At 36.7% G+C, this 22422-nt stretch overlaps 1 long non-coding RNA gene across 2 annotated transcripts in view; it reads right to left on the bottom strand.

Moving 5' to 3' along the window:
• The window catches only part of LOC133517730 (uncharacterized), a 63040-nt gene that overhangs the window by 7542 nt on the left and 33076 nt on the right, over positions 1-22422 (bottom strand). The window lies entirely within an intron of this gene.

The following is a 22422-nucleotide window of genomic DNA, read 5'->3' as shown; positions in this document are numbered from 1 at the left end:
TCAGAATTATCTACCTGGACGTTTATTAATTTATTGAGATTGTTGGTAATTAACGCTTCCTGAGGTGCGATATAAATATATGCAGTGGCAAAATTAAATCATCTCGGGTTTCTTTTTTGTCCATTTACGAGTTTCATGTGAAAAAGTCTTTAATCATGAAATGCAATATTTCGTAAATGTGAAGAGGATTCAGATAATGAAAGTGGCAAAATGAGAACCTAATAATAATATAATGAGACATATATTATTATCAAAATAATAAGTTGTATTGGTTTAGGTATATCATATGAGTATTGTCTAGTTTTGGGAAAATAGGTTACGAGGTTCCTGAGTCTTGGGTGTTTTCTATGTATATAAGTATGTATTTATCTATATACCCATAGTACAAGTTTTGCTTAGTTTGAGGCTAGGTCGATCTGAGTAAGATTGTCCCCAAATATTTATTTATTTATTTAATCAATTATTATACAAGTTACCTTATTTTTTTCTCTTAAGTTAAACTGTCACGGAGAAATTACCTGTAACAAAGAACTTCATTAGGCATACTGTGTCATTATGAGTATCACTTTATTAATAGTCAACACGAATAACACCATTCAAACTGTGATGAAAGAAAAACATGGGGGAGCTCTTTATCGGAACCAATCTCGCCACTTGCCGGTCGACTACGCTGAATGCGCTTAATTGTCGACTCATTCGGGATTCTGTGCCTCTTTGTGGATGTTTGACTGGCAGAGAGTGCTTTTAGACATTAAGTTTGTAATTTATTTATTGGGTTATTAAGATTTAATTATTCTAGGAGACGTTCAACCAAAACGTTATTGAATGATTAATTTTATAGTATGTAACAATCATTAGTTATAGTTATACAATGTATAATTCCTCTTGACATGTACATTGGTGTTATCAATAAATATTTGTATTTGTATATCTCCGAATTTCACAAATGCACTTGAAGATCACAACAAGTAATTTTTTTATTATTAACCCATAGAAACGGGACTTAATTGCGTATTAAGTTTTAAATTTACCTCCCACGTTTCGAGGATGGCGTTGTCCCCGTCGGAGGTAAATAAAAACTTATTTAATACGCGATTAGTTCCCGTTTCTATGACTTAATAATGCGTAAAAATCGTAAAAGTTTAATTAAGTAATGCTTATTTTTCATTTTCGTCCTAAACTCAATTTAGTTAAATTATAATGATAACTATGAATTTATTTTTCATCAAATCAATCTCTTTACTAGCATTCATTATTTGGTTCTGTTTTTCAAACCAATAAAACGTTTAGCTTGCGGACTTAAACAGAAATTAATTCAAAACTAACTACATAATATTTGCGTAAATTTGGCCTATAAAACAATACTCCAGAGAAACAACATAACGCATCTCTTGTTGACTGTACTTGTAGGTCCTCGCTTTGTGCGCGGTCTTACGTCGGCTGACATGTCCCATTGTCCTCGCAGCCCGCTTTCATGTCGGCAACAAGTTTCGACTTACGGGACCCTTTTTCATAACTTTTACAGGCGAAAAGAACAAATGAAGCATTCGTAATATCGGTCTAGAGTAATTAGAGCTTTTGTTTTGCAATAACTCTTGTGCATTGACGTATGAGATGGAATCAGTCAAACAAAAGGGTGAACTCTTTGAAGTGGGGAGGGGTGTGACATGGAGTAAGCTTTGTCGTTCACCAAATAGGTGGAACAGCTATTTTTGTTTATTATGTCTTGTTTCAATGTAACTTTACCGTAGAAAAGTAAATCTTCTTATAAATTAACAAGAGTAAGTTACGAGAATGTTAAGTATTTAAAGATCACTGAACTATCTCACGAGTTATGAAAATGTATTATACAACTATTTTAAATAAATTTCATCTCTATATTTAGTCATAAATATCTAAGCCCAGTAAAGAAAAAATATTAATGAGGTAATTAACTGACGATGTTGCGCCGACGTTTTAATTTTGATGAGAAGAGCTGTGAGTAACTCGTTTATTAATAAGTTTCATTATTCCTGATGAAATCACATTGTGTTGTAATAACAAAAGACAATTAGTAATAATATTTATGTTGATATATTCTACTTACTACATACCTAAATATATATGAGACCAATACTGTTTGGCAACCTCCTTAATTATCTTTGCGATTGAAAGTATATTTTAATTCAGTCAAAAAATATATTTTTTAAGATGAGGAAAACTGACTTGGCAAAATAAATTTTCCTGGCTCAGCGTAATCGTTACAAGTGGCCGCCTAAAGGCATAATTTACCACTAGCTCTTGGTTTATTTGCATTCCTTTTTCGTTTCCGTCGTACATATTTTCGTTTTCATATTGAAAAATCGCAAGTAAGTGAACACTCAGGAAAAAAGACAAAATGAAAGAACTCTGTGTTTTAATGGGTTAATTAGCCGACGATCCTCCGGTCTGAGCTTTAATTAAAATGAAAAATTTTCGTGCCTACACCGAGGGAAATAATTGCCGCTTGCCTTCCGCGTGGAACTATTCAGGTGAGAGGAGAGTAAATAGAGTAACAGTGCCGGCAGAATTAAGCGTCATTTAATTTATCTCTGACGTGCCGGGAATTTGAATAGAATATTTCATATATGTATATATTATTACTTATATCATTCATACGGGAAATAAAACCCGCTGGTTAAAATAAATTTGGATTGCTTCTAGTTAACCTCAAAAAACAATGCATTACATAAAGTGGTTTCAACCGCGTCAAAGTCGAGATAATACATTGGTTGTGCACTATCTCAGTCGACAATCAGCGCAGAGACTGCACGCCCTCCTAATGGACGCATTAAAAATGTAATCGTACCCTATTTGTGTTATTAAATCTCTCAATCAAAGCTCTAATGATAGATTAAACTGAACTGCACAACAGTACGATCAATGTAATATTAGAATCAATTAGTTAAAAAAAAAATCGTTATTTCAGACATAAAAGTCCATTGGGGTTAGTAAAATTATTACTATGTGTACTTAAAATTAGAGTTAATTTTTATTAAAACTAAATAATGCAATAAAGCTCTTTAACAGGGCAAAATTATAAGGCAACTAAAACTTTTTTGCTTATATTTCGTGTAGTCACAATTTTATTCAAGTCACAATACATATCATATATTGTGTATTTTTGATACGTCTACATATCGAGGGCTTCATGCTAAAGGGGCGTATAAGCAAGAACCCTACTTTTCAGGAGACACAAAAAACTGAATAACTTTTGTTACAATGTACCGATTGTTCTACAATTTTGCATAGAGTATTTAAATTACTGTCTGTTTCATGTGTCATGCCTAGTTTCGTTCTACGTATTCTAAAAAGCAGTAATTATGTAGTTACGCCTCTTTACCACGACAATAATTTCCGACATATAGGTTGAATTTTTTTGAAAAATACTTTAGATTTATGGTCGTATAATTCATTTTTTTTTTCTATTCGATAATTTAATCATGAAAGGTGGAAATACTGTTAATAATGCGAAATACTTTAATTTTACAGTAATTTAGTCATCATTGTGTAGTTTCTTCTATTTTTTCTGATTTTTATACGCCCGTCTGGGCTGACGAATCTATCGTGTAAGTATCCTTTATTTGTGGCCGTATAATAGGGCGCCAAATTATATTTTGACTAAATATTCATAAATTCATCTAGATTTTACCATTAAAATGATTCCTGATGGTTTTGATAGTGTCACAACTGTCCACGAGATTAAGCAATGTCGACTCGAGCTGGTTACCGATTGGGTAAGTAACTATTTTGAATTGCCACTTTGAGCATATCAGTGTTTCAATAGCCTCCGTGGTCTAATGGTTAGAGCGGTTGTCTCTCGATTCGGAGGTTCCGGGTTCGAATCCCGGTGGGGACACTCTCAAGCAAAAGTCGCTTTGTGACTTTGTGAGACTATTCCCGGTTTGGCTAGGACATTGCAGGCTGAATCACCTGATTGCCCGAAAAGTAAGATGATTCTGTGCTTCGGAAGGCACGGTGTAAAGTCGTTGGTCCCGGCTGCTATCTATCCGGTGGTGCTCGTCATGAGAGCCATGTCAGAGGCCTTTGGCGACTCAATAACTCTAACACCAGGGTTTTTAAGGTACATCAATCTTACAACCCACACGATAAGAAGAAGTGTTTCAAAAGACAATCACGCCGCTTATTCTGATTTTTGCCTATAATAGCAGTCGTTTAGCACTTCGCTGGGAGCTAGAGTTAAGACGTGTGGGCTTACTTAAGAAAACTGACTTAACTGAATTCCAATAAGATCATTTTTACTATTTGTGATAGTAGGTAAATGGTAGTCGCTCAAAAGTCGAGTAGTACAAAACGATTTAATAGAAAAGAATAAAATTGAAATTGGTAGTAAAGGATGCATGGAAATTGCTAAGACAACACAATGACAGCTTTACTAAAAAAGCAGTCAAGAAACAATCAAACGATTAAATTTGGAGTGCGTTAACTAAAACAAAAGGTTAAAGTTAAAACGTATCAAAACTTGTATTCAGACAATAAACATTACTCCTTCTTTAATGGTACCACTGGTAACAAAATTATAACTATCTTAAACAATAAAATATTAATCAAAACTTCTAAACAAATAAATACGACATCATTTATCGTCATTTCATAAAAAGAAACAATATTAAATCTTCTGTACTAATAAACTTAAAAGTAGTTTAGCTAACAACTTAACTCATTTACGACTCCATCAAATTATAACAGAGGAATGTTACACTTAAGAATTACTACCACCCCGACGGAGGACGAGTGGCTACAGACATATGAGGTAATCAGCCCGCAGCGCACGCAGTGGACCTTAAACAGCTTTGACTCCTTCAAATCTCCAGGAATGGATGGGATCTTCCCTGCGCTTCTTAAATGGGGCGGGAAGCATCTCACTCTGAAGCTGACCATCGTTCTGCGCGCCTGTCTGGCTCACCGGTACGTGCCGAAGCAATGGAGGGAGGTCAAGGTTATCTTCATACCGAAACCAGGTAAAAAACGACTACTCGGACCCCAAATCCTTCAGGCCCATCAGCCTGACCTCTTTCATGTTGAAAACATTAGAGAGGTTGTGTGACAGGTACCTTAGAGAGAGGGTGCAAATTCATGTGCCCTTGCATCCAAACCAATATGCCTACAGCCCTGACAAATCTACAGAATCGGCACTTCACGCAGTAGTAAGTAAAATTGAGGTGGCGGTCAAAAACAGATCCATGTGCTTAGGAACCTTCATAGATATAGAAAGGGCTTTCGACAGGACCAGGTTCAGTAGCATTACAGCAGCACTGGTAAGACATGGCGCGAATGCAGTTATGACAGAATGGATAAACAACATGTTGAGCCAACGAACCCTCAAACTCGGGACGGGCGAAACACAGCAGGCATTAATGGCAAAAAGATGCCCCCAAAGAGGAGTCCTATCGCCACTACTATGGAACCTTGTGGTGAATGACCTGATCACCACACTAAACAATAATCACTATTACACAATCGGCTATGCTGACGACATAGTGATACTGACGAGCGGCAATCATGCAGGTACGGTATGCGATGTTACCCGCTCTGCACTAGCCATCGTGGAACGCTGGTGTTTTAACAACGAACTCTCAGACAATCCCAACAAAACTGAGCTGGTTATGTTCACCAACAAACACTGAACTCCAACTATCTGCGGAAGTAAAGTATTTAGGGGTAATACTTGACAGCAAATTAAATTAGAGCAATCACCTAAACGGCAAAATTGACAAAGCCACAGTCGTAATCTGGCAATGTCGTAGGATAGTGGGTAGAACCTGGGGGCTAACCCCAAAGATAACTCTATGGCTTTACCAGGCAGCCATGCGACCAATAATAAGCTACAGTGCGATAGTTTGGTGGCCACGCACCACACTATCCATAGTTGAAGCTGAACTACAACGAATCCAGAGGTTGGCCTGTATGGCGACCACGGGCTGCATGAGGACAATACCAACCGCGGCCCTGGAAGCCTTACTGAGCCTGCCGCCGCTCCACCTCTTTATACAACAGGAAGCGCTAGCTACGGCGGTACGTCTCAAAAAATCTAATCTCTGGAGACCACCTAGGGTACCACACACCGAGATCCTCTACGAGGCGATAGGTAAGGAACCGCTAATAGAAGCGGTGACTGACAGGATACCCAGACAAATCGTCTTCGACAAGAAATTAAGATACAGTTACACGAAGAACCTCGTGAAGGACTCAACCCATGAGAGCTGAGAATTTTCACGGATGGATCAAAGACAAGGTCAGGCACTGGCGCTGGAGTATTCTCAGAGGACCTAAACATACATATCTCAACACCACTAGGACTTGACTAGGTGCCCACAACACAGTCTTCCAGGCAGAATTGGCATCATAATGGCAGCACACGCAATCGCCTGAAGGAAAATATTGGACTACTCCATCCGCATACTCTCTGATAGTTGGTCAGTACTACAAGCTCTGCAAAGTTATACTTTGACCTCAGGGCTAATCTACAAATGCCACAAAGCTCTGTCAGAGGTAAGCACCACCACCAGCTTAACTCTGCAGTGGATCAAGGGACACAGCAACTCGCGAGGGAACGATGCCGACATATTGGCGAGAGGATGTTCGGAACTGAGGGTGGCAGGACCGGAGCCAATTATACCTCTGCCTTATGCCTGGCTCCGGAACATGCTGCGACACAACACCAAGGTAAAACACCAACCGTACTGGTCTAACCTAGGCACGTGCAGGCAGGCGAAGGAAGCCCTCCCGACAATCGACCCCGGTTTGTCGAGGAGGCTGAGACAGCTGAAGAGGCCACAGGTCCGGCTTGTGACTGGGGCCATAACCGGCCACGCCCCACTAAACAAACACCTACTAACACTACGTGTTACAGATAGCCCCCTCTGCAGAGAGTACTTGGAGGCAGAGGAGACAGCCGCCCACGTCATTCTTGAATGCCCAGGGCAGAGCCATCAGCATCAGAGCGCTCCACTTTATTGTTATTATTCGCACCCGCTTGACAGAAAGGGATAGCAATATGCGGCAATCAAGGACGCTGTCTCCGCGCCCCTTTGGCCCGGCATTATTTGAAGGCCAACGTAATTTTTGTACGGTTGTATGTTCATACGCCTCTTTGCCGCGACGAACTTTGAGGATAGTTGGTAAAAGTTTATGGTCGTATGTATGTACGCCTATATAGCGTGACACTATTTGGTGGTTCGCATTGTCACATGAGAGAAGTATGTACGTACGCCTTTATACTCCGATGGATATCGGGGACTGAGTGAAAATATCACTTATACGCCTTCAGTACGGCTTTTTGGAACGACATAAAATTATGACTGTCTGTTATACGCCAAATGATTTTTTAATTATTTACTTAACTAATTGTTATGATAAAATTATGAAAAAAATTGTGCTTACGTATTGTTACAAGACGAATACGATGCCGTTAAAAACGAAAAATGGCATTTTTGCGTATACGCCCCTTTGGCCTGAAGCCCTCGATATTTTAAGCGTATTTATAAAATAATTAGGGAAGCAATGTATCACTGCTTTGTTTGAGGGCATTTATTTGTATGGCAGATATTTGTTCCTGAGTCATGGATGTTTTCTATATATTTAAATATTTTTATATTATGTATATCGTTGTCTGAGTACTCACAACACAAGCCTTCTGGAGCTTACCGTGGGACTTAGTCAATTTGTGTAAGAATGTCCCTATAATATTTATTTATTAGTTTTTGTTCGTATTCAAAACGTCGCACTTACTGAGGTGACGTTAGAATTGTCACAAGTGGGTTAATACCTAGGTATATGTATGCGATACATTACCGCCCAAAACAAGTACAAAAAAACGTTTTCTTACCATTAAAACCTAACGCCTCGTTTATTTTATTTTTATTTGTGGACGTATTTAAAATACCCGTTGGAGGTACACGTTATGTTTTTTCATTGAGAAAATGACTTAAAAAACTGGGTATTAAAAAAAATATGATCAGAAATGTGATTCACGATCAGATATTATGTTATATTGCGACACGTATACTCTATGATTTTCAACTTTTCTCCTTTTTGTGGTCTAATTAGCCATTGGAAAGTTAAGTCAGGTGCGTCGAGGTATTATTCACCCAGTGATACGATCTTATTCTTCATTTCCCTAATAAAATAACTACTCTCCAGGTCAGTGATTTTCAGGTCATACATTCAGGACATAGGGCTCTCAGAAAGGATTTTCATTTTCCACGGTCCAGCGCGGCCACCTCCAACTCCGCAAAATCGAGGCCAACTGATGCAGATGATGATCATAATGTAAGAAAAAGGCCCTTTATGCTACCTATTCAATATTTAGAATGTAGCAGGTAGTAATATAGAGTCAAAAATTAACTAGTACTTACGAGTAGAATCTTGTTCTGAATCCCAAATGCGCATAAAATACCGATAACTCACGGCACACACGTTAGCGTTCATCGTTTTAACTGATTGTGTTCTTAAACTGCAATAAACTATGTAAATTTCTAAATTTGAATTACAAACAACAATGCGACAATCAGGAATGGAAAATGGCTGGCAGTCATTGGAGGTGGGCGGTGGCTAAAAGTGGCGCTTTCAGTTGGACGGTAGCGGCAGTGGAGCGATAGCGGTGTCGTGTCGCGCGGTGTGAGTTATGTGTCGCAGCGAGCGTTAATCGTCTCCAACGCTCGTACTTCACCTGCTTTATACTACTACTTGAGAAAAAACTAAGCGATACGCAACTGCTGCTAGTGCTGCGTGATACAGTAAAATAGTACAAGATACTAGTAATGTGTGCCGGAACAAACTTTTATAGGCATACTTTAGGATCGCAGCAAATGTTGATATATAATGATATTGATATCATAAAAAAATAGTGCCCCCGCCAAGTGTAGTATACCCTCTTTTCTCGGAGCCATTCAGGGCATTTTTCAACCCCCCTCTTACGTTGTTATGGATATAGCTATTAGTTTGAATTTCCAGTGACAGAATGAAACAAAGATATATTCTTAATTTAATTTTGTTTGAACTTGTAGTTTCAAAGTTTCTTAATTTTGCCACTGATCACTTATAGTTCAACGATCATCTATAATCTAAGGTACTTCAGACACAGAAGTTACACATTTTGAATACATTTAGTAGTCTATAAAACCCTAGAAAAATCTACCATAATGCAATTTCAGAAAATGCATAAGTTCCTTTGTAAATGTATGTATTAAAAAATTACCAGTCAGTGCGTTCGTCACATTTATATTGCGAATGTTGGTAGTAAGTCCCAGATAAACCATATTTATTTGTACAACAAGAGAGAAAAGTTTGATATTTTTTCGAGTGCTTGTTTTGAGTCCCGTAAGCGAAAGATTCAGTAATTTTGAATCTTGAGCGTAGTAAGGGACTCGAGCAGAGAGAAAAGCGCACGAGATGTAAATAATTTTGATGTTATGTAGAACACAAAACTTCACAACAGCAGTGAGAACATATTTGGAAGGTAAAAAAACAACCTGCAAAAATGTAATCCGTCTTCATCACTATTTCACTCATGTTTTCTTAAGGTATTCTAACAATTAAGTTTAATCACCGCAATAAAATAAAACGGAAATAATTAAATAACGAACATCAATTGACATTTCAATCGACAACTTTTTTGTCAAAAAAAACTTTGTAAGATACGGTCCGAATTGCGGATAAATCTATTTTCACGTCAGCAGATAGAACAAGGGTAATTTGCTGCTTAAAAACAGTGAGCAAAATCGCATTTTGCTCACCGAGTGAGACAAAATAACATTCAAGTGACCTTGAGATTCGAATGTCATTTCAACGTGCGGGGCCTAATACAAGTTCGAAATATTTGGATTCTATTGTCTTTATCCCTTTCACGTCATTAGCAAAAAGAAAGAGACAAAAAAAGTGCATACGTAATTCAACGGTATATTGACGGTTTATAATAGACCCCCGAAATAAGTCAGACCGCATCGTTCCAAAACACCCTACGAGTCTTCATTCATAATAATTAATTAATGAAATAAAAGTTTAAATATTAATAAAATCACCATATTTTACGTAATTTATTATACAATCAAAACAATGAACTTATACAAATTTACGCAATTGTTACGTAGTAAATAATTCTACTTAACTACTTTTAACGATCTCTACTATAGTTGACAAATAGTAGTATCCGCAATTCGGACCAGATCCTACAAAGTTTTTTTTACAAAAAAAAATTGTCGATTGAACTGTCAATTGATGTTCGTTAATTCATTATTTTCGTATTATTTTATTGAAATTTCCTTCGTTTTGTTTTATTGCGGTAATTAAAGTTAATTGTTAGAATACCTTCAGAAAACATGAGTGAAATAGTGATCCGTCCGTCTGGATTGTATATTTTCAGGTTGTATTTTTTGATGGCTGACTGACGTGAAAATTTTTGTGTACTACACGAGATCAAAGTTATTTACATCTCGTGCGCTTTTGAGTCCCTTACTGCGCTCAAAATTCTAAATTAGATTCACTCGCTACGCTCGTGAATCTATTATAGAATCTTTCGCTTGCACGGGACTCAAAACAAGCACTCGAAGAAATATCAAACTTTGCTCTCTTGTTGTACAAATAACTATTGTCAACTATAGTAGAGATCGTTAAAAGAATTTACTTTGCGTAACAATTGCGTAATTTTTGTAAATTCATCGTTTTGATAGTACCTATAATAAAATACGTAAAACATGGTGTTTTTATTAAATTTTAACTTTTATTTCTGTTGGGTAATTGACTAGCATAGACCGTGGGGACTCACCTGTGATGTGGTATGCAGCTTCCTCAGGGGCCCCTGGTCGTGATTCCTTCGATGATGAAATGTAAAAATCTCATAGGCTGGCGTCGGTAGACGACTTCTATTTGTGCTGAACACTGAGAGGTTTTGATTTTGGGTTTAAAAGCTCAAGCTTTCGACGGAGCGAGCAGATACAGCGCGTTTCGAATTTGAGATCGTTGAGAAGAGAGTATAGCAACACTCGAGCTTCGGTGTTGCGCGCTTTGAGAAAGCGTTCCGTTTTAGGCTTGTCCCGTTTGGAATATGCTATTCGATTAAGTATTAACCGATTAAAAAATAGAGACAAGAAAATACGTATAGCCCATGGAATTGGTACATTTTACCTGACATCAAATGAGGCAGTTCTGTTTTTTTATAAGTTGGTAGTGATGAAATGGTATTAACAAATACAAGTTTTCGACCTCAAAAGCCTTTTTTCAGTTGTTGTATTTTTTCCCACCAAAATCTGGAGTTACGGTAAAAGTCACTAAATATGCACACTTTTAAGAAGAAGAAATTTGCAATGAATTGACTATAATTGTTTCTTAGTAAGCCGAATAGTTCATAAGATACAGCTTCTCAAAGGTTTGTAAAAATGTGAACTAACTAACTGTCTTATACCTCGGCTTCGAGTACGTATCGTTCAGTTTGTAAATCCAATTCTATGTTCTCTTACTTTTGATAAGTTAATTACGTATCGAATAATATTAAAAATGTAAATTCCAATGAAAGCAAAAAATATTATAAACACGGACATTTATAATATTTTTGCTTTAATTGGAATCGCGAGATTCCAGTTTATATTAAGTATCCTCGTAATATAAACCCAAGCGATTTAATTGCTTGCAGAATTTGAAGACAAAACGGGCAACTGTCGCGTCGCGGCTTAGATTAAAACAATTTGTTTCCCGGGCACACCGCGCACGGCCGCTACCACAATAAACACTACTTATTTATTTACCTCTGACATCATAAAAGTACTAACTAACCACATTTTCAAGTATTTAATGATCTTGAAATAAGAGATAGACATAGTGATCTACGAAGTAGATATTCATATTATTATTATTTTTTACTTTATTTAGTTTATAATTGCTTATCGATATAAGTTACATGTTAAAAGAAAATATGACAATTAATTTTGCTAGGCACATAAATGATACTCAATTAATTGCCAAAAAGTTATATGAATGTTCATAGTTCAACAATATTTCATTTGGGCATATGTTTATATATTTATAAAAATTGACTAGTGTGATGTGAGAAACATAATGCAGTTTGGCGACATGCTGGCAAGACCTGACCTTTTCACAATTCGCCCGTTAAGTTATGCGGATCGCAACAAGTTTAGAACAATATTATTAGCAGCTTGCAGTGGCAGTGGCGCATGCAAGTCGCTTCCAAACTTCATGCCACAATAGGTACCCCAGTGTTCACAGCGTTGTTTTGGAAGCATTAACTAACTTGAGAGTACGCCAAAAACGGAAACATTTTAACGTTCTCTGCCGACCGCCGTATTGTCGCCGCTCCGCCTATTACACGCCAAAAAAGTTACGCAGTTACGCCTACAATAAACCTCGCTACATTCAACCCAAATTATGTGCCCATAAAAACAAAATCGTACAAATATTTACTATGAAAACCGGAGGTTATGTGTCAGTTTTATCAGGCGATATGCTTGAAATTAAAAAATAATTTCCCATCAGCAAATTTCGACGACGCTTAGCAACGTAATGGGTGCACGAGTAAATGAGCGCTTACATCTATGGTCTCAGCCTCGTAACATATTGGTCCGATGGCTATCTTGTTTGCTTTTATCCTTATAGAAAATTTCGTGCAGCCCAGAGCAATGCATCGGCGAGTCTTCCAATATCATGTGGATTATCCACTGTAAAAACGTTGTAAACTTTAGAGCAAACATCTGCAATGTCGACTCAAAGCTATCGGAATAGGGTATATACTTACCTATTCAGAAAAATATTTGTATTTTACCTAAATATTGGTAACGGATTGGCGGGGCTATACGTGGTAAGATAAGAGTGCGAGTTGCATAGTGATGCATTGAATGGATTACCTGCTCTTCGATCTGCTTTGTTATTTTCTATCAAATAAAAGGTAATGTTACTGCTTTACATGCATTGAATCATATGGCCGTAAACATAGCACACCTGTATTGCGTAAACATAGCGCACAGTTGCTATCTGGGGGAGTTATGTCAAAAACGAGTAGTGGTCAATATTGACAGTAGAGGTATACCAAACTGGTCTGAATTCCTGTGTTTACTCGACCATATTGGAGTTCTATATGCATGGGCTGGCGGGCGCGTTAGCCACACTGGTTTGACAGCGTTGTAATGGATTGTTTGCCTCCAAGCGGACGTCCGCCGCTGCCGTCGATCACTGACACCGACCTAATTACATGTAAATAAATACAGGGCCCGCCCGCATCATCTGATCCGCATCAGCTAACCCACTCGGTTCACCCGGAGGCACGAGCGCGGGTCAACATTTGATGGTTGACTTTACTAGAAGCTTTTGTTTAGTAACTTGACTCGGAATATGTAAGACACGAACAAATTTGCTTTATCCAGATCTGCTTGTAGCAATATAGTAAACAAGCGGTTATCATTGTTCAGATCGTACCCACGGCTTTACATAGCAAAACAATGACAGTCATGTAAATGTTTGCAACGGCAAACATCCCCGCTATGTACATCTGACAGTCATGTGGATATTGTACATAATTATAGCCGCTCGGCGACGTACCGGCAATGATACAGGAGCGGGCGTCCCACGGGTGTGCTAAATAGGCGGCTCGGCATACGTTGCGATATCACCTCGCGCCCCTTATTACAAATCATTCGATACCGGCCGCGCCGTGCGATTAGACTTGCTCTTTTCACACCTCTGACACGTTTGTAAAGGATAGCATGAGTGTTATCGAATTTTCAGGAAATGTACGAACGTTTACGTACGTTTGATAAGAAAACAATGACGGGTAATATAATATTTTCAAATAATTAAATTAGGTGCACAAGCCAATAGCAGGGTCGAAATACAGCGTTCTCTGAACAAAAAATCCTTCGGCAGAATTCATCTTTGTGTTCCTAAGATGTATTTAAGAAGTGAAGCCACCCAGATTTTTATGCAGGTGGGTGGTTCAGCGTCGGCGACGTCTGATGTTAATAATTGTTTAAATTTAGGTTCTAAGTCAAGTTTGGTATTATTTTCAACTAAATCTAAACTTTTAAGGAAAAAATGGGATAAAAACTATCCTATGTTCTTCCCCGGGATTAAAATATCTTTATACTTTTTAACTAAATTGGTTTAAACGATACCAAACTTGGCCTAGCAGCTTAAATGATATAGATATCAAGAGAAAGTTGAGACCCCGCCCGCTCTTAAGCTTTACATCAAAAATCTTGGTGGCTTAAATCCATCCTTGGGTCCCAAGGAACAATCCTGCCAAAGGAATTTATTTGTTCACGCAAAGCCGTGTTTTTATCAGCTGCGCCTTCGATTACCTATAGTGACTGTGTAAGCTGCAGATAAAAATAAAAAATACTTCGTTGACACTCACAAAGCGCACTCACAATAGTCGTAAGTGCCAATAGCCTGGCGCTTAAATCCTTAATACAAATTTCCGCCCTTATTTAATATATTCAAAAAAAAAAAAAAAAAAAAACGGCCGAACAATTCTGTCTAACTACCGAACTTGCAAAATTAGAGGAAAGAGGATTTTTGCCCAAGCTGAAACGGAGACCTTCGCTGACACTCAGTCAATAATGTTGACAAAAAATTAAGATCCCACAAAGGCGAGAAAAGTTGTGTTTTATTATTCTATAGACTGTCTTCATCCCATATTCTTTGTCATCAAGGTTTACCTCAAAATATATATTAATGAGCATGATGACGCGAGCATGTTTCTATTCTAGTTTAACAATACGAATATAATATGAGCTTTGCAGATACCGACTGTTAGTAACATGTTATATTTTTTTGCAATCCGGAGGTCGCGGGTTCAAACCCCGGCTCGTACCAATAAGTTTTTCGGAATTTATGTACGAAATATCATTTGATATTTACCAGTCGCTTTTCGGTGAAGGAAAACATCGTGAGGAAACCGGACTAATCCCAACAAGGCCTAGTTTATCCTCTGGGTTGGAAGGTCAGATGGCAGTCGCTTTCGTAAAAACTAGTGCCTACGCCACATCTTGGGATTAGTTGTCAAGCGGACCCCAGGCTCCCATGAGCCGTGGCAAAATGCCGGGACAACGCGAGGAAGAAGAAGAAGAAGAGTAACATGTTATATTTTTGCAGGGGCAGGCGACGAGTCAAGCCGCGACTCCGCGAGACGCTACTGGTACTGGTCCGACACAAAATATTTCGTAAGGATAAACGTGCCGCTTAAATTCCAATACAATATAAATTGCACTTTGAAAATATCCGTACTAGAAACAGTATGCACGCGATTTACGACTCTAATGCCGAACGTGAGAATGTATATTGGGAAAGGCAGAGTGAACGTGGAATAGTGGCATAATACCGGTAATGTGGTGTCGCCTTTCTGTGGCGAGATAAGGGTACGCGACATTGACTATTCAAAGGGTTGCGGTCTTCAAAATTTGCGCTCAATAAGTCCAAAATATCTGCGTTCCAGCTTTGAGTTTACGCGCAGTTTGCTCTGAATGTTGCGGATGTTTTAGCGAAATCAAACGTCGGTATTTTGCCGAAGTTCTGCTGACTGGACAAGGCTATATCTAAATTAATGTAAAGTTCTTGCAAACTTAAATAATATACTATTTTAAAAGTTTTATTATCTTAATGACTAGATTAATCAAAGTTGGTATCGTAAAAAATACAGACAGTTAACGCTAAGTTTATTTCCGCCTGCATTAAAAATAAATACGAGGCGCGAGATTTACCCCGAAGAGGAAGTTTATTTATTTGCAATTTGTAGTTATCGCTTTTAAGTAGGTACCTTAATGAGGCAATAACAATAAATAAGGTCCCAAAAGTTTTCTCAGCTTCACCCTCGGGTAGCGCCCCGATCCTTTGCAAGTAACCACCTTCCACATACTTATTTGAAACCGTGTAGTGTTTATACGTATAAATATGTTGTAGCGTTTGTTACCAGGGGCAATTTAGAAAGTACATTTGGAATGACTCAAATTGAGATAAATTGAGAAGATTACTGTATCTGTAATATCTGTTTCTTTTTAATACTGTCAATGCAAACTATTTTTATTAATATGACATTATTTACACTGGATAGAATGAACGTCATTGTTTGTGAAGTTAGGATAAATTAGTACAATGTTAGGAATTCGCCACGTTAAGGGACGTTTCGTGAGAATCTTCCAAATAAGTAAACTATGTACGAATTGTTTGTCAGACAGAGGAATGATGCTTAAGCGATTTCAATTATTTATATAAAGAGTTTTTTTATGCTTTGGCCTTTGTTTTTCTTTACCAAAGTAAGTCCGGTTTTCAGAATAAATGTCCCGCTTTCTTATTTCTTGAATCGATAAAGCTAACTTTATAAATTTAAAAAATCCTTACTTATGATGAAGAGTAATCTATATGTAGGTACATTTTTCATTTTATCTTGTGCCCATACACGGCGCGCGAGTTTATTAACCTTTGTTTGTACTCATATGAATTCACTATGTGGTGACGATAATTATTTCGAAGCAGTAATACTCACGCCCCATACCGTTTCCGTACAATGAGCTCGGTGCATAGAATCAATGTGCTTAGTTCAGGTGTTTCCTCGATCCCAGGGGCGCAGTAAAGTCTCGGGCTTGCGGCGCGCTCTCCAGTAACTAAGGCGTGGATACACATGTATCCGAGTACCTGCTTTGTATGCCATTGTGTACCTGCTTTGTATGTGTTGTGGCATTGTTTATTTAAAACGAATTTTCGATTACAAGGCCCTTTTTGGTCCGGCAGTGAATGCAATTTGTTTCTCTATTTTGATAAGGAGAGGTAACTTGTCCCGCGAAACGTTACTTTGGTACTATATGCTAACCAGTGCCCCTAGTGTAAATTTAGTCGATAGCGAAACGTGACGTACGCGTTTGCGTTAAGTCACATTTTGTATGGGTTTTTGAACAGCGTGCCAAGCGGGACGTTTTGGAAAGTCAAAAATCTCATACAAAATGACACTTAACGCAAACGCGTACGTAACGTTTCGCTGTCTAAAATATTTACACTAGGGGTACTGGTAGTCAGATTACATATACTCATTTTACCGACCGCTAGTAGAGCTATTCGAAAATAATTAATAATAGCCGATTTTTTGTTTGTTATAGTACCTGTAGTAATTGGCTTTATATTGCTACCTAAGTCTGTATAATATTTGTGTAGCTGTTGGTACTCCTCAAATTAATAAATAAATAAGCCTTTAAAAAGTTTGTATACAACTTGTCCGCTCCTAACTGGAATCAATAAATCAAAAATCTCAAACGTAATACGTAACTAAACGTAACGAAATAAATTGTGTAATAATATTTTCCATATTAACGAAATATCAACATAATAAAAAAAAAACTATTATGTATAGGTACAACTGTTAAAAATCTGTACAACAGAAGCCACGGGTGAAATGAAAATAACCAAGCATATTTATATGCTGGTTTCTAACAAGTTGTAAATACATTCGAAGTTGATATTGACTGTGGTCAATTTATGCCCAAAATATGCAAAACTACACTTTTTACATAAAGCTGCAATTTTCTAGGGCATGCAATCTGGATTCAATTTGTAAAGAAAATTTATCTGAATTTAAAATCGTAATCAAGTCTTAACTTAAAAATTTATTAAATTATGATTTATTTAAGGCATACGAATTGGAAGCTGCTATATAATACTTTATTATTGACATCTAAGTTTAACAAAAGAGCACGGCACCGACGCGTTTGACTTTAAATTAGTTCCGCTAAGTGGAAGTACTAGAAACCACGAACAAGGCTTGGGGCGGTTAACTTGTCACCTCGGGTTACCAAGGGTAACCTAGTCCGATCAAACTCGTTGTAGGCAAAATAGTCAAATATAAATTGTATACGTTATGAAATGAAAAAAAAAAAATTACAGTGTCTAGTTGGGAGTATTACACACATTAGCATTAATGTCAGAAGTCCTATTCAATTTTACAATTTGATATGGTTGCTATTTTATTTTGATACGACATTGTTTTGCATTGCTGCGCCAAGTTGCGGATTGCAATTTAAGCCGCTAACGATGATTGATTATCATAATCTTCCCGTCTCATAAGGCATCTCGCTCGCACTTATTCGTGCGCGTGAGATGCTTGATGACATGAATTCAAAGTAGTATCAAAATAATAAGCCTCCAGCAACCGTTAATTGTAGATGCCGCTACAAAGGAATTTCAAAAAGACCCTAATCGAGCTTTAAGATACGTCAAAAAATTCCTAAAGATACTATACAAAATATTTGACGTATCTCAAAGTTCTAATCGGGCCATAAGTACTTATTCTTGGCCTAAGATTTTTTTTTCTCTGTGCGCCTGACTTGTTTGCTACGTGCTACGGCGTAGATGTGTGCGGTAGCCTTATAAAACGGCACAACTACAGGTGGCCTGGATGCTTATTCGATTTTGTCTTAAGGCTCCGTGGGTACAGGTTCTTCTCTTTCTCCCTCACTGAGCGTAAGCATAAGTGAGATGGCTGTGCGTGCTCTAGATCGTGGATATCATATTATTACATTCTATTTTTAGTAAGTTATTACAATAAAAAAAGTAAGGGATGTGTTCGATTGAGTTTTTTTATAAGTAATTTTCGTATTTTTAGCCTTTGTGCAAAAACTGTTACAAATTTTCAAGTTGTATTTTTGATGTACGTTCGTGTTTTTTTTTTTTTATTGCAGTTACTAGGGAAAGTCATCTGCCTAAACTAAATGAATGTTTCCTATAATGTACAAAACGTTTGTTATTTTGTGGTATAAGTGCAGGAGAGATGAATATAAATATATCGTTAAGAGAAAATTTTTAAAGTCCGATTTCCCAATCCGCATAAAACTGAATTTATAATCATAAAAATAATGTTATAATATTTTAATACTTTTCTCAGGAGCCTTACGTGAAGACAAGCCCTTATTAAATGCATTTTATGCAAGAGACCAGATTAAATATATTTCCAATTAAGGCGTGAACTTCTTGACTTTATTTTTTGCAATTGTTTTACTCTAGGGACGTTTTTAATCAGTTCACGTTTTTGATAAATGTACTGAAAATAGAAGTGAACAATATGTCATTACCAAGGTAAGGAATAGTAGTGTGCAAAAATATCTAGATTTATGGTTTCAAGTTTGTAATAATATTAAGTTGCTTAAGGTTGGCTACAAGAAATCCTTCAAAGCTTGCCTTCGTACACATTTATTGTTTTTTTTTTTTAATTTGCAATTAGTCTGTTACTACTACCACTATTATATGTAATTTGATTATAAAATTAACTCATGACAATGTTTTTTATGTCTGATAGTTAATTTTAATAATATAATTTTATTAAATTCGGCATATTATTTATTACTGATCCAATTTATACTATATTATTCATAAAGAGCGGTATTTAATTAGCGCTATTGTGTATCATTAAATTATGTAAATAACAGTAACACTTTCATACTCGTATTATTTGGGTTGTTATTGGCATTCGTAATGAAAACCACAAAGCGTCGATACCACTATAAAGGTATGAATACACACAAGATTAGTAATCTTTCATTTTTAACTGTTGATTGATATTTTAACCGTAATTGTTTGAACTTCAGTAAATATTGAATCGCCATGTTTAGTACGCTTTTTTTATTGATTACGTTAGGATTTGTCCTATTCACATTACCAGTGTATTTTAAATGCGTATTCGGTTTTTAGGTAAAAAACTTAGTGTGTGGAATTGCATATATATGGCTCGACTCAAACAGTTTTTTTGTGGGCAATTTTAATGTAATCTGCAAAAGGTTATTTTATAATTGTCAGAGAACATATGTATTTTAACTGATTTTCATCATTCTAAAATCATCCATGCAAGAATTTGTGACTTTAAACTTTCTTTGACTTCAATTATAAAATGTCAGAACAGTTATGGTTTTGGATATTTGTGGATTTACTGAAACAAATGTACTTGAATATAAAAACTTCACTACAAATTTTATATGAGCCATCAACCAGATCGTGTATTCTGGCTTAACACACGCTTATTGACAATACATTCCCGAATCATATTTTACTATAGCGCCCAAAAATGTAGGCTATATTCATACCGATCTATTCATAATTATTAAAATTATTCTATTAATAAAAATCTTACTTTTGTATTGTGTTTTTTATGTTAAGTCAAGGCTAGCGTCTTGTTTACTATTAGTATAGGTATTAAAGCCTTGCAGTTTTCTAATGTGACAAATGGTAATATTGACGTCTTATAGTATTATCTCATTTTCCAAATGGCATGATTACAGGTTCTAAATATTTTGACACCGCAACCTGTATCTTTTTCGTAATTCATTTAAGTTTTCCACAAACTTTGTGTAGCGTGTAGTGTGTAGTGCACATAGATAGAGGTGGCAATGATATAGTGTCGGGCGAGCGGGCGCTCCCTCAGGAACGATAAACCCTTCCCGGTGCTTCCCGTCTACTCTTCTTTATGGCGAGGTTGGAATGGCCAGCCCAGGTGAACAGGTAGATTGCTAAAGTATTTTTAGAACATCTTGTCGTTGCTTGCATGTTATTCCTTTGTTGTGTGTCAACGGCGAGGCATAATAAAAAGGAATATAGGGTGTACTATATGCATATAGGTACTTTAATAAAAAAGGGTGTATAATATTTTTCTATACCTGGAAGTGGAAAACAATTTTTCAAACACATATTCAGAAAAGTATTTTTTTAAATAAACTAAATTTTGTTGGTACAATCAGACTTAAATCTTTTATTTAAGGGAATAATATATCCATAATGAACCCGATTATCGAACTAGAAAGTTGAATTACCTCTGTGATTAGAGTCAGACCAAGCTAAGTTGGCAGCAATTTTGATAGCACATACAGGGCAAGTGTTGTTTTAAACGTCAAACTTCTATGTTATTATAACATTTACTTAACACTTTCAAAGTCTGGGCTATCAAAATCGCTGCCATCTTAGCTAGGTCTGATTCTAAACTTATACTAAAACAATATGCTGCCCGCCGGTAGGCCCTAAAGAAAAAAAATATCTGTACTTATTTCACTCTGACCTACATGTAGGACTACCTACTCATAAGGTGCAGAAAAAATTGGACACACATTTGTTATTTCCATTCCTAATAGCACACGCGGGTCTTTTATCGCATGCCGGAGTAGACGTTTGTTGTTGATATCTTCCTAGCTTTATTTGAGAATCGCGTGTTGGTTACCTACTTGTTGAATTACACTGTGCAACGAAATATATTTTCAATTGTCTTCTTATTTTATGCCATTATACTAGTACTGTGTAGTCGTAAGTCAAAACTTTGTGAAGGCAAACCCATAGAAAGTCACACAGAACGTTTTCGGAGTTAGACAATATTATTATAGTATTCTAGAATTACAGATGCGATGCATTTCTGATGTAGATAGTGGGCGTCCTATAGGCACTGGGTCTTCATGACTTCTCCGTAAGAAAACTGAAAAACTGAAGTAATACACTAACCGACAGATCTCTGAACATCAAGACAAATTTTATCGATCACAATAAATTTATTAACTTTTAAAAATTAAATGAAATTCAGTTATGCCAGATAAGTAAGATCAGTAAAAGCACTACGTTCTTACTTTATTCGGAAACTTTTTAGAATAACCAGCGCGTGTTAAAAGCGGTGGAGGTTGATAGGTAAAATGCAGTGGACTCGAGCGTTCTGAAGCATGAATTGGTAATGGGAGAGCAGAGATGAACATTTTGCAGGGTGCAGTGTATGCTTTGCCATGACCGTATATTTTACACTAATCCACCCGGGTAGGTACTTTACACCGCAAACCTCGTTTTCTACTGGTAATGTATGTGAGTTGTAGAATTTACTTTTTAGAACTGTAAAATGTTGTTATTGATTGAAACGTATGGTATATCTTTTATGTTTATTGTAATATATAAATTTTACGGGTACTGCCTGGATCGTTTATTAAGTAGGTACGAGTACATTTTGCTTCCTTTGTCCATTATTTGTGTCCGTAATCTTGTAGGCACTTCGAAGGCATTTCAACAATATATAGCAATCCTCGCTACCTTTGTACGACTATCCAGAGACCAATGCGTTCCCGTAAATTGTGAAAAAAGGGGTAAGGAACATTATTTTGATAAAAATCCTATTATCCCTTTTCACAATAAAATTAAACTGGTATACATTTGCTTTATGAAAATCACCGCAATTTCAGGATAGCGTCCTAATTACTATGCAAATTGATCGTTGTGAAAATCACAGCAATTATAAAACAGGTTTGATCAAAATAATGCATACGGGATGGGTCACGTTACACTGACCCGATACTGTCACTGATTACGCAACTGATAATTACTACTGTATATTAAATGAACATTTTAACTAGAATGTTTAAATGCAAGTTGCAAACGTAAGAT

This window comes from Cydia pomonella, chromosome 5 (genome assembly GCF_033807575.1).
Source record: "Cydia pomonella isolate Wapato2018A chromosome 5, ilCydPomo1, whole genome shotgun sequence".
Lineage (NCBI taxonomy): Eukaryota > Metazoa > Arthropoda > Insecta > Lepidoptera > Tortricidae > Cydia > Cydia pomonella.
Note: the sequence above shows the minus strand (reverse complement) of the source record. Positions and strands in the feature narration are given on the sequence as shown.